The sequence below is a fragment of the Rana temporaria genome, chromosome 3 (assembly GCF_905171775.1).
Source record: "Rana temporaria chromosome 3, aRanTem1.1, whole genome shotgun sequence".
Lineage (NCBI taxonomy): Eukaryota > Metazoa > Chordata > Amphibia > Anura > Ranidae > Rana > Rana temporaria.
Window position 1 is genome coordinate 305,630,111 of NC_053491.1, and position 11,730 is coordinate 305,641,840.

General features: G+C 43.6%; 1 non-coding gene across 1 annotated transcript; it reads right to left on the reverse strand.

The window, feature by feature from the left end:
* Positions 1–3,897: 3,897 nt before the first annotated feature.
* On the reverse strand, positions 3,898–4,002 carry LOC120934128. The gene has a single exon (XR_005748280.1). It is a non-coding gene; the product is annotated as a U6 spliceosomal RNA (small nuclear RNA).
* Between the last annotated feature and the right edge of the window lie 7,728 nt (positions 4,003–11,730).

Below are 11,730 nucleotides of genomic sequence, written 5' to 3' on the forward strand. Positions count from 1 at the left end.
CTCTCTCTCTCTCTCTTTCCCTATCTATCTCAATCTCTCTCTCGCTCTCTCTCTCTCTTTCCCTATCTATCTCGATCTCTCTCTTTCCCTATCTATCTCGATCTCTCTCTCTCTCTTTCCCTATCTATCTCGATCTCTCTCTCTCTTTCCCTATCTATCTCTCTCTCTCTCTTTCCCTATTTATCTCGATCTCTCTCTCTCTCTTTCCCTATCTATCTCGATCTCTCTCTCTCTCTTTCCTATCTATCTCGATCTCTCTCTCCCTCTTTCCCTATCTATCTCAATCTCTCTCTCTCTTTCCCTATCTATCTCGATCTCTCTCTCTCTCTTTCCCTATCTATCTCGATCTCTCTCTCCCTCTCTCTCTATTTCCCTATCTTTCTCTCTCTCTCTCTTTCCCTATCTATCTCGATCTCTCTCTCTCTCTTCCCTATCTATGTCTCTTTCTTTCCCTATCTATCTCTCTCTCTCTTTCCCTATCTATCTTGATCTCTCTCTCTCTCTTTCCCTATCTATCTCGATCCCTCTTTCTCTCTCTCTCGTTCCCTATCTATATCAATCTCTCTTTCTCTCTCTCTCTCTCTTTCCCTATGTATCTCGATCTCTCTCTCTCTTTCCCTATCTATTTTGATCTCTCTCTCTCTCTCTTTTTTCCTATCTATCTAGATTTCTCTCTCTCTCTTTCCCTATCTATCTCGATCTCTCTCTCTCTCTCTTTCCCTATCTATCTCGATCTCTCTCTCTCTTTCCCTATCTCTCATTCTCTCTCTCTCATTCCCTATCTATCTCGATCTCTCTCTCTCTCTCTTTCCCTATCTATCTCGATCTCTCTCTCTCTTTCCCTATCTATTTCGATCTCTCTCTCTCTTTCCCTATCTATCTCGATCTCTCTCTCTCTCTTTCCCTATCTATCTCGATCTCGCTCTCTCTTTCCCTATCTATCTCGATCTCTCTCTCTTTCCCTATCTATCCCGATCTCTCTCTCGCTCTCTCTCTCTTTAGCTATCTATCTCGATCTCTATCTCTCTCTTTCCCTATCTATCTCGATCTCTCTCTCTCTTTCCCTATCTATCTCGATCTCTCTCTCTCTTTCCCTATCTATCTCGATCTCTCTCTCTCTCTTTCCCTATCTATCTCGATCTCTCTCTCTCTTTCCCTATCTATCTCGATCTCTCTCTCTCTTTCCCTATCTATCTCTCTCTCTCTTTCCCTATCTATCTCGATCTCTCTCTCTCTCTTTCCCTATTTATCTCGATCTCTCTCTCTCTTTCCCTATCTATCTCCATCTCTCTCTCTCTCTTTCCCTATCTATCTCGATCTCTCTCGATTTCTCTCTCTCTCTCTTTCCCTATCTATCTCGTTCTCTATCTCTCTCTTTCCCTATCTATTTCGATCTCTCTCTTTCCCTATCTATCTCGATCTCTCATTCTCTCTCTCTCATTTCCTATCTATCTCGATCTCTCTCTCTCTCTTTCCCTATCTATCTCGATCTCTCTCTCTTTCCCTATCTATGTCGATCTCTCTCGAGCTCTCTCTCTCTTTCCATATCTATCTCGATCTCTCTCTCGCTCTCTCTCTCTCTATTCCCCTATCTATCTCGATCTCTCTCTCTCTTGCCCTATCTATCTCGATCTCTCTCTCTTTCCCTATCTATCCCGAATCTCTCTCCTCGCTCTCTCTCTCTTTAGCTATCTATCTCGATCTCTATCTCTCTCTTTCCCTATCTATCTCGATCTCTCTCTCTCTTTCCCTATCTATCTCGATCTCTCTCTTTCCCTATCTATCTCGATCTCTCTCTCGCTCTCTCTCTATTCCCCTATCTATCTCGATCTCTCTCTCTCTCTCTCTTTCCCTATCTATCTCGATCTCTCTCTCTTTCCCTATCTATCCCGATCTCTCTCTCTTTCTTTCTCTCTCTCTTTCTTTCTCTCTCTCTCTTTCTTTCTCTCTCTCTTTCTTTCTCTCTCTCTTCCCTATCTATCTCGATCTCTCTCTCGCTCTCTCTCTCTTTAGCTATCTCTCTCTCTCTCTCTCTTTCCCTATCTCGATCTCTCTTTCTCTCTCTCTCTTTCCCTATCTATCTCGATCTCTCGCTCTCTCTCTCTTTCTTTCTCTCTCTCTAACAACCAATCCATAGCAAGCAGTCCATAGCAACCAATCATAGCAACCCTCCATAGCAACCATCCATAGCAACCCTCTATAGCAACCAGTCCATAGCAACTGTCCATAGCAACCATCCAAAACAACCTGTCCATAGCAACCAGTCCATAGTAACCGTCCATAGCAACCAGTCCATAGCAACCAGTCTATAGCAACCGTCCATAGCAACCAGTCCATAGTAACCAGTCCATAGCAACCATCCATAGCAACCAGTCCATAGCAACAGTCCATAACAAACCGTCCATAGCAACCAGTCCATAGTAACCAGTCCATAGCAACCAGTCCATAGCAACCCTCCATAGCAACCAGTCCATAGCAACCAGCCCATAGCAAACCAGTCCATAGCAACCGTCCGTAGCAACCAGTCCATAGCAACCATCCAAAGCAACCAGTCCATAGCAACCAGTCCCATAGCAACCAGTCCATAGCAACCCTCCATATCAACCAGTCCATAGCAACCCTCCATAGCAATCAGTCAATAGCAACCCTCCATAGCAACCATTCCATAGCAACCAGTCCATAGCAACCAGTCCATAGCAACCATCCAAAGCAACCAGTCCATAGCAACCAGTCCATAGCAACCCATCCATAGCATCCAATCCATAATAACCAGTCCATAGCAACCATCCATAGCAACCAGTCCATAGCAACCAGTCCATAGCAACCCTCTATAGCAACCAGTCCATAGCAACCCTCCATAGCAACCCGTCCATAACAACCAGTCCATAGCAACTGTCCATAGCAATCATCCAAAGCATATATAAAAGAATATATTGCGCTAAACAAATCTATGTGTGTATATAGTGTAAATAGGCGGCCAACATACCAGTGGATAAGTGCAAGCAGAAAAAAGAAAATAAATGTAGCGCCAAAACTATAAAATGTGAAAAAAGTAACCACGAAAGTGGTGTTGAGGATGTGACCTCTATAATGAGAGTTGTGTTTAGGAAAACCAACTCTGTGAAACAATCTTACACATATATCAGAGCTAGATTAACTCTGAGTGCTAATGTTACACCTATGCGGCATAAAAAACATACAAAAGAAAATTCTTAGTGATAAGTGATTATAAGTGCAGATGAACACAAATAAAAGTTCTGAAAAGAAGGAAGGGGGAAGGGGGAACTTCCAAAACTTCCCAAAGTTGACTGTTCGTCACTTCAGCTGGAAACACTTCTTCCACATCAATGGAGAATCCTTTCCCTCAGAAAATGCACATCTTCAATTCCTTGGCATGTATAAAAATTAAGGTACTCTTACCAGCTTAAGTTGACCCACAGCTCACCGTATGGTGGGTAGGTCCTCAGGGCTTATGTATGCTGGCCGTCCTCCAGTTGCACCAATGGGTAGATGGATATCCCAATTCCGATATTCCGGATGGATCCCAGGAGAAAGTTGGTAGCAGCAGCCACAGGAACGTCACATGGATGATGCAGGGGGAGAACTCCCAATTTCATAAGTGATATGAGAAAAGAGGGAGAAAACACCTCCTCATAGTGTAGAGATTTATTTAAAATTCTCAATCAAAAAAGTTTTTGACATAAACAAGGAGATAGTCCAAATCTCATAAAATTAGTACACAGCAAGGAATTGTCCAAAGTAAAAAATGGTAAAATGAAAAAAGACTCAAACGGTAGAGACATCGTTCACCACGGCACATCAAAGAAGGAAATCCACAGCAGGTAGATAACATAAACTGACACAATATTAGTGGTATGGATCAAGCTTCTAACCTTTAGAAATATGGAACGCTTCACGAATTTGCGTGTCATCCTTGCGCAGGGGCCATGCTAATCTTCTCTGTATCGTTCCAATTTTAGTATATGTGCTGCCGAAGAGACCTGTCCATAGCAACCAGTCCATAGCAACCAGTCCATAGCAACCCGTCTATAGCAACCAGTCCATAGCAACCAGTCCATAGCAACCAGTCCATAGCAACCAGTACATAGCAACCCTCCATAGCAACCAGTCCATAGCAACCAGTCCATAGAAACCATCCAAAGCAACCAGTCCATAGCAACCAGTCCATAGCAACCATCCATAGCAACCAGTCCATAGCAACCAGTCCATAGAAACCATCCAAAGCAACCAGTCCATAGCAACCAGTCCATAGCAACCATCCATAGCAACCGTCCATAGCAACCAGTCCATAGCAACTGTCCATAGCAACCAGACCATAGCAATCCTCTATAACAACCAGTCCATAGCAACCAGTCCATAGTAACCGTCCATAGCAACCAGTCCATAGCAAATCCCCTCTATCTCTCTCTCTCTCTTTCCCTATCTATCTCGATCTCTCTCGCTTCTCTTTCCCTATCTATCTCGATCTCTCTCTCTCTTTCCCTATCTATCTCGATCTCTCTCTCTCTCTTTCCCTATCTATCTCGATCTCTCTCTCTTTCCCTATCTATCTCGATCTCTCTCTCTCTCTTTCACTCTCTTTCTTTTTTCCTATCTATCTCGATTTCTCTCTCTCTCTTTCCCTATCTATCTCGATCTCTCTCTCTCTTTCCCTATCTATCTCGATCTCTCTCTTTCCCTATCTATCTCTCTCTCTCTCTTCCCTATCTATCTCGATCTCTCTCTCTCTCTTTCCCTATCTATCTCTCTCTCTCTCTTTCCCTATCTATCTCGATCTCTCTCGACCTCTCTCCCTCTCTTTCCCTATCTATCTCGTTCTCTCTCTCTCTCTTTCCCTATCTATCTCGATCTCTCTCTTTCCCTATCTATCTCGATCTCTCTTTCTCTCTCTCTCATTCCCTATCTATCTCGATCTCTCTCTCTCTCTTCCCTATCTATCTCGATCTCTCTCTCTCTCTTTCCCTATCTATCTCGATCTCTCTCTCTCTTTCTTTCCCCATCTATCTCGATCTCTCTCTCTTTCCCTATCTCTCTCCATCTCTCTCTCTCTCTCTCTTTCCCTATCTATCTCGATCTCTCTCTCTTTCTCTATCTATCTCTCTCTCTATTTCCCTATCTATCTCGATCTCTCTCTCTCTTTCCCTATCTATTTCGATCTCTCTCTCTTTCCCTATCTATCTCAATCTCTTTCTCTCTTTCCCTATCTATCTCGATCTCTCTATCTCTCTCTTTCCCTATCTATCTCAATCTCTCTCTCCTCGCTCTTTCCCTATCTATCTCTCTCTCTCTCTTTCTCTCTCTCTCTTTCTCTCTCTCTATCTCTTTCTTCTCTCTCTCTCTTTCCCTATCTATCTCTCTCTCTCGCTCTTTCCCTATCTATCTCGATCTCTCTCTCGCTCTTTCCCTATCTATCTCGATCTCTCTCTCTCTTTCCCAATCTATCTCGATCTCTCTCTCTTTCCCTATCTATCTCGATCTCTCTCTCTCTCTTTCCCTATCTATCTCGATCTCTCTCTCTCTTTCTTTCCCCATCAATCTCGATCTCTCTCTCTTTCCCTATCTCTCTCCATCTCTCTCTCTCCCTCTTTCCTATCTATCTCTCTCTCTCTCTCTATCTTTCTCTATCTATCTCTCTCTCTCTCTTTCCCTATCTATCTCGATCTCTCTCTCTCTTTCCCTATCTATTTCGATCTCTCTCTCTTTCCCTATCTATCTCAATCTCTTTCTCTCTTTCCCTATCTATCTCGATCTCTCTCTCTCTCTCTCTTTCCCTATCTATCTCAATATCTCTCTCTCTCGCTCTTTCCCTATCTATCTCTCTCTCTCTCTCTCTCTCTTTCTCTCTCTCTCTCTCTCTCTCTCTTTCTCTCTCTCTATCTCTTTCTCTCTCTCTCTCTTTCCCTATCTATCTCTCTCTCTCGCTCTTTCCCCTATCTATCTCGATCTCTCTCTCGCTCTTTCCCTATCTATCTCTCTCTCTCGCTCTTTCCCTATCTATCTCGATCTCTCTCTCGCTCTTTCCCTATCTATCTCTCTCTCTATCTCTCTTTCCCTATCTATCTCGATCTCTCTCTCTCTCTTCCCTATCTATCTCGATCTCTCTCTCTTTCTCTCTCTCTATCCCTATCTATCTCTCTCTCTCTCTTTCCTATCTATCTCAATCTCTCTCTCTCTCTCTTTCCCTATCTATCTCGATCTCTCTCTCTTTCTCTCTCTCTCTCTCTCTCTTTCCCTATCTATCTCGATCTCTCTCTCTCTTTCCCTCTCTCTCTCTTTCCCTATCTATCTTGATCTCTCTCTCTCTCTTTCCCTATCTATCTCGATCTCTCTCTCTCTCTTTCCCTATCTATCTCGATCTCTCTCTCTCTCTTTCCCTATCTATCTCGATCTCTCTCTCTCTCTCTCTCCCTATCTCTCTCTCTCTCTCTTTCCCTATCTATCTCGATCTCTCTCTCGCTCTCTCTCTCTTTCCCTATCTATCTCGATCTCTCTCTCTCTCTCTTCCCCTATCTATCTTGATCTCTCTCTCTCTCTTTCCCTATTTATCTTGATCTCTCTCTCTCTTTCCCTATCTATCTCGATCTCTCTCTCTCTCTTTCCCTATCTATCTTGATCTCTCTCTCTCTCTCTTTCCCTATCTATCTCAATCTCTCTCTCTCTCTTTGCCTATCTATCTCGATCTCTCTCTCTCTCTTTCCCTATCTATGTCGATCTCTCTCTCCCTCTCTCTCTATTTCCCTATCTTTCTCTCTCTCTCTTTCCCTATCTATGTCTCTTTCTTTCCCTATCTATCTCTCTCTCTCTTTCCCTATCTATCTCGATCTCTCTATCTCTTTCCCTATCTATCTCGATCTCTCTCTCTCTCTTTCCCTATCTATGTCTCTTTCTTTCCCTATCTATCTCTCTCTCTCTCTTTCCCTATCTATCTCGATCTCTCTCTCTCTTTCCCTATCTATCTCGATCTCTCTTTCTCTCTCTCTCGTTCCCTATCTATCTCGATCTCTCTTTCTCTCTCTCTCTCTTTCCCTATCTATCTCGATCTCTCTCTCTCTTTCCCTATCTATCTCGATCTCTCTCTCTCTCTCTTTCCCTCTCTCTCTTTTTTTCCTATCTATCTCGATTTCTCTCTCTCTCTCTCTTTCCCTATCTATCTCGATCTCTCTCCCCCTTTCCTATCTATCTCGATCTCTCTCTCTCTTTCCCTATCTATCTCGATCTCTCTCTCTCTTTCCTATCTATCTCGATCTCTCTCTCTCTTTCCCTATCTATCTCGATCTCTCTCTCTCCTTTCCCTATCTATCTCGATCTCTCTCTTTCCCTATCTATCTCTCTCTCTCTTTCCCTATCTATCTCGATCTCTCTCGATTTCTCTCTCTCTCTCTTTCCCTATCTATCTCGTTCTCTATCTCTCTCTTTCCCTATCTATTTCTATCTCTCTCTTTCCCTATCTATTTCGATCTCTCTCTTCCCTATCTATCTCAATCTTTCATTCTCTCTCTCTCATTCCCTATCTATCTCGATCTCTCTCTCTCTCTTTCCCTATCTATCTCGATCTCTCTCTCTCTTTCCCTATCTATGTCGATCTCTCTCGAGCTCTCTCTCTCTTTCCATATCTATCTCGATCTCTCTCTCTATTCCCCTATCTATCTCGATCTCTCTCTCTCTTGCCCTATCTATCTCGATCTCTCTCTTCTTTCCCTATCTATCTCGATCTCTCTTCTCTTTCCCTATCTATCTCAATCTCTCTCTCTCTCTTTCCCTATCTATCTCGATCTCTCTCTCTTTCCCTATCTATCTCGATCTCTCTCTCTCTCTCTCTTTCCCTATCTATCTCTCTCTCTCTTTCCCTATCTATCTCGATCTCTCTCTCTCTCTTTCCCTATTTATCTCGATCTCTCTCTCTCTTTCCCTATCTATCTCCATCTCTCTCTCTTCTTTCCCTATCTATCTCTCGCTCTCTCTCTCTTTAGCTATCTATCTCGATCTCTATCTCTCTCTTTCCCTATCTATCTCGATCTCTCTCTCTCTTTCCCTATCTATGTCGATCTCTCTCTTTCCCTATCTATCTCGATCTCTCTCTCGCTCTCTCTCTATTCCCCTATAGCAACCATCCATAGCAACTGTCCATAGCAACCATCCAAAACAACCTGTCCATAGCAACCAGTCCATAGTAACCATCCATAGCAACCAGTCCATAGCAACCAGTCCATAGCAACCGGTCCATACTAACCAGTCCATAGCAACCATCCATAGCAACCAGTCCATAGCAACCAGTCCATAACAAACCGTCCATAGAAACCAGTCCATAGTAACCAGTCCATAGCAACCAGTCCATAGCAACCCTCCATAGCAACCAGCCCATAGCAAACCAGTCCATAGCAACCGTCCGTAGCAACCAGTCCATAGCAACCATCCAAAGCAACCAGTCCATAGCAACCAGTCCATAGCAACCAGTCCATAGCAACCCTCCATATCAACCAGTCCATAGCAACCCTCATAGCAATCAGTCAATAGCAACCCTCCATAGCAACCATTCCATAGCAACCAGTCCATAGCAACAGTCCATAGCAACCATCCAAAGCAACCAGTCCATAGCAACCAGTCCATAGCAACCCATCCATAGCAACAGTCCATAGCAACCGGTCCATAGCAACAGTCCATAGCAACCAGTCCATAGCAACCCTCTATAGCAACCAGTCCATAGCAACCCTCCATAGCAACCCGTCCATAACAACCAGTCCATAGCAACTGTCCATAGCAATCATCCAAAGCAACCTGTCCATAGCAACCAGTCCATAGCAACCAGTTCATAGCAACCGTCTATAGCAACCAGTCCATAGCAACCAGTCCATAGCAACCAGTCCATAGCAACCAGTACATAGCAACCCTCCATAGCAACCAGTCCATAGCAACCAGTCCATAGAAACCATCCAAAGCAACAGTCCATAGCAACCAGTCCATAGCAACCATCCATAGCAACCAGTCCATAGCAACCAGTCCATAGAAACCCAAGCAACCAGTCCATAGCAACCAGTCCATAGCAACCATCCATAGCAACGTCCATAGCAACCAGTACATAGCAATGTCCATAGCGACCAGACCATAGGAACCCTCTATAACAACCAGTCCATAGCAACAGTCCATAGTAACCGTCCATAGCAACCAGTCCATAGCAAATCCCCTCTATCTCTCTCTCTCTCTTTCCCTATCTATCTCGATCTCTCTCGCTCTCTCTTCCCTATCTATCTCGATCTCTCTCTCTCTTTCCCTATCTATCTCGATCTCTCTCTCTCTCTTTCCCTATCTATCTCGATCTCTCTCTCTTCCCTATCTATCTCGATCTCTCTCTCTCTCTTTCCCTCTCTTTCTTTTTTCCTATCTATCTCGATTTCTCTCTCTCTCTCTTTCCCTATCTATCTCGATCTCTCTCTCTCTTTCCCTATCTATCTCGATCTCTCTCTTTCCCTATCTATCTCTCTCCTCTCTTTCCCTATCTATCTCGATCTCTCTCTCTCTCTTCCCTATCTATCTCTCTCTCTCTCTTTCCTATCTATCCGATCTCTCTCGATCTCTCTCCCTCTCTTTCCCTATCTATCTCGTTCTCTCTCTCTCTCTTTCCCTCTCTCTCTTTCCCTATCTATCTCGATCTCTCTCTCTCTCTTCCTATCTATCTCGATCTCTCTCTCTCTTTCCCTATCTATCTCGATCTCTCTCTCTCTTTCCCTATCTATCTCGATCTCTCTCTCTCTCTCTTTCCCCTATCTATCTTCTCTCTCTTTCCCTATCTATCTCTCTCTCTCTTTCCCTATCTATCTCGATCTCTCTCTCTCTCTCTTCCCCTAATCTATCTTGATCTCTCTCTCTCTCTTTCCCATCTATCTTGATCTCTCTCTCTCTTTCCCTATCTATCTCGATCTCTCTCTCTCTCTCTTTCCCTATCTATCTTGATCTCTCTCTCTTTCCCTATCTATCTCAATCTCTCTCTCTCTCTCTCTTTGCCTATCTATCTCGATCTCTCTCTCTCTCTTCCCTATCTATCTCTCTCTCTTTCCCTATCTTTCTCTCTCTCTCTTTCCCTATCTCTGTCTCTCTCTTTCCCTATCTATCTCTCTCTCTCGCTCTTTCCCTATCTATCTCGATCTCTCTCTCGCTCTTTCCCTCTCTCTCTTTCCCTATCTATCTCGATCTCTCTCTCGCTCTTTCCCTATCTATCTCTCTCTCTATCTCTCTTTCCCTATCTATCTCGATCTCTCTCTCTCTTTCCCTATCTATCTCGATCTCTCTCTCTTTCTCTCTCTTTCCTATCTATCTCGATCTCTCTCTCTTTTCTATCTATCTCAATCTCTCTCTCTCTCTCTCTCTCTCTCTCTTTCCTATCTATCTCGATCTCTCTCTCTTTCTCTCTCTTTCTCTCTCTTTCCCTATCTATCTCGATCTCTCTCTCTTTCCTCTCTCTCTCTTTCCCTATCTATCTTGATCTCTCTCTCTCTTTCCCTATCTATCTCGATCTCTTCTCTCTTTCCCTATCTATCTCGATCTCTCTCTCCTCTTTCCCTATCTATCTCGATCTCTCTCTCTCTTTCCCTATCTATCTCGATCTCTCTCTCTCCTTTTCCTATCTATCTCGATCTCTCTCTCTTTCCCTCTCTCTCTCTCTCTTTCCCTATCTATCTCGATCTCTCTCTCTCTCTTTCCCTATCTATCTTGAACTCTCTCTCTCTCTCTCTTTCCCTATCTATCTCAATCTCTCTCCTCTCTCTCTCTTTCCCTATCTATCTCTCTCTCTCTCTCTTTCCCTATCTATCTCGATCTCTCTCTCTCTCTTTCCTATCTCTCTCTTTCTCTCTCTCTCTTTCCCTATCTATCGCTCTCTCTCTCTTTCCCTATCTATCTCGATCTCTCTCTCTTTCCCTATCTATCTCGATCTCTCTCTCTCTTTTCCCTATCTATCTCGATCTCTCTCTCTCTTTCCCCTATCTATCTGTCTCTCTCTTTCCCTATCTATCTCGATCTCTCTCTCTTTCCCTATCTATCTCGACTCTCCTCTCTTTCCCTATCTATCACGATCTCTCTCTCTCTCTCTCTCTTTCCCTATCTATCTCTTTCTCTCTCTCTCTCTTTCCCTATCTATCTCGATCTCTCTCTCTCTTTCCCTATCTATCTCGATCTCTCTCTCTCTCTCTTTCCCTCTCTCTCTTTTTTCTATCTATCTCGATTTCTCTCTCTCTCTCTTTCCCTATCTATCTCGATCTCTCTCTCTCTTTCCCTATCTATCTCGATCTCTCTCTCTCTTTCCCTATCTATCTCGATCTCTCTCTCTCTTTCCCTATCCTATCTCTCTCTCTCTCTCTAATTCCCTATCTATCTCGATCTCTCTCTCCTCTCTTTCCCTATCTATCTCGATCTCTCTCTCTTCCCTATCTATCTCTCTCTCTCTCTCTCTTTCCCTATCTATCTCGATCTCTCTCGATTTCTCTCTCTCTCTCTTTCCCTATCTATCTCGTTCTCTATCTCTCTCTTTCCCTATCTATTTCGATCTCTCTCTTTCCCTATCTATCTCAATCTCTCTCTCTCTCTTTAGCTATCTCTCTCTCTCATTCCCTATCTATCTCGATCTCTCTCTCTCTCTTTCCCTATCTATTTCGATCTCTCTCTTTCCCTATCTATGTCGATCTCTCTCGAGCTCTCTCTCTCTTTCCATATCTATCT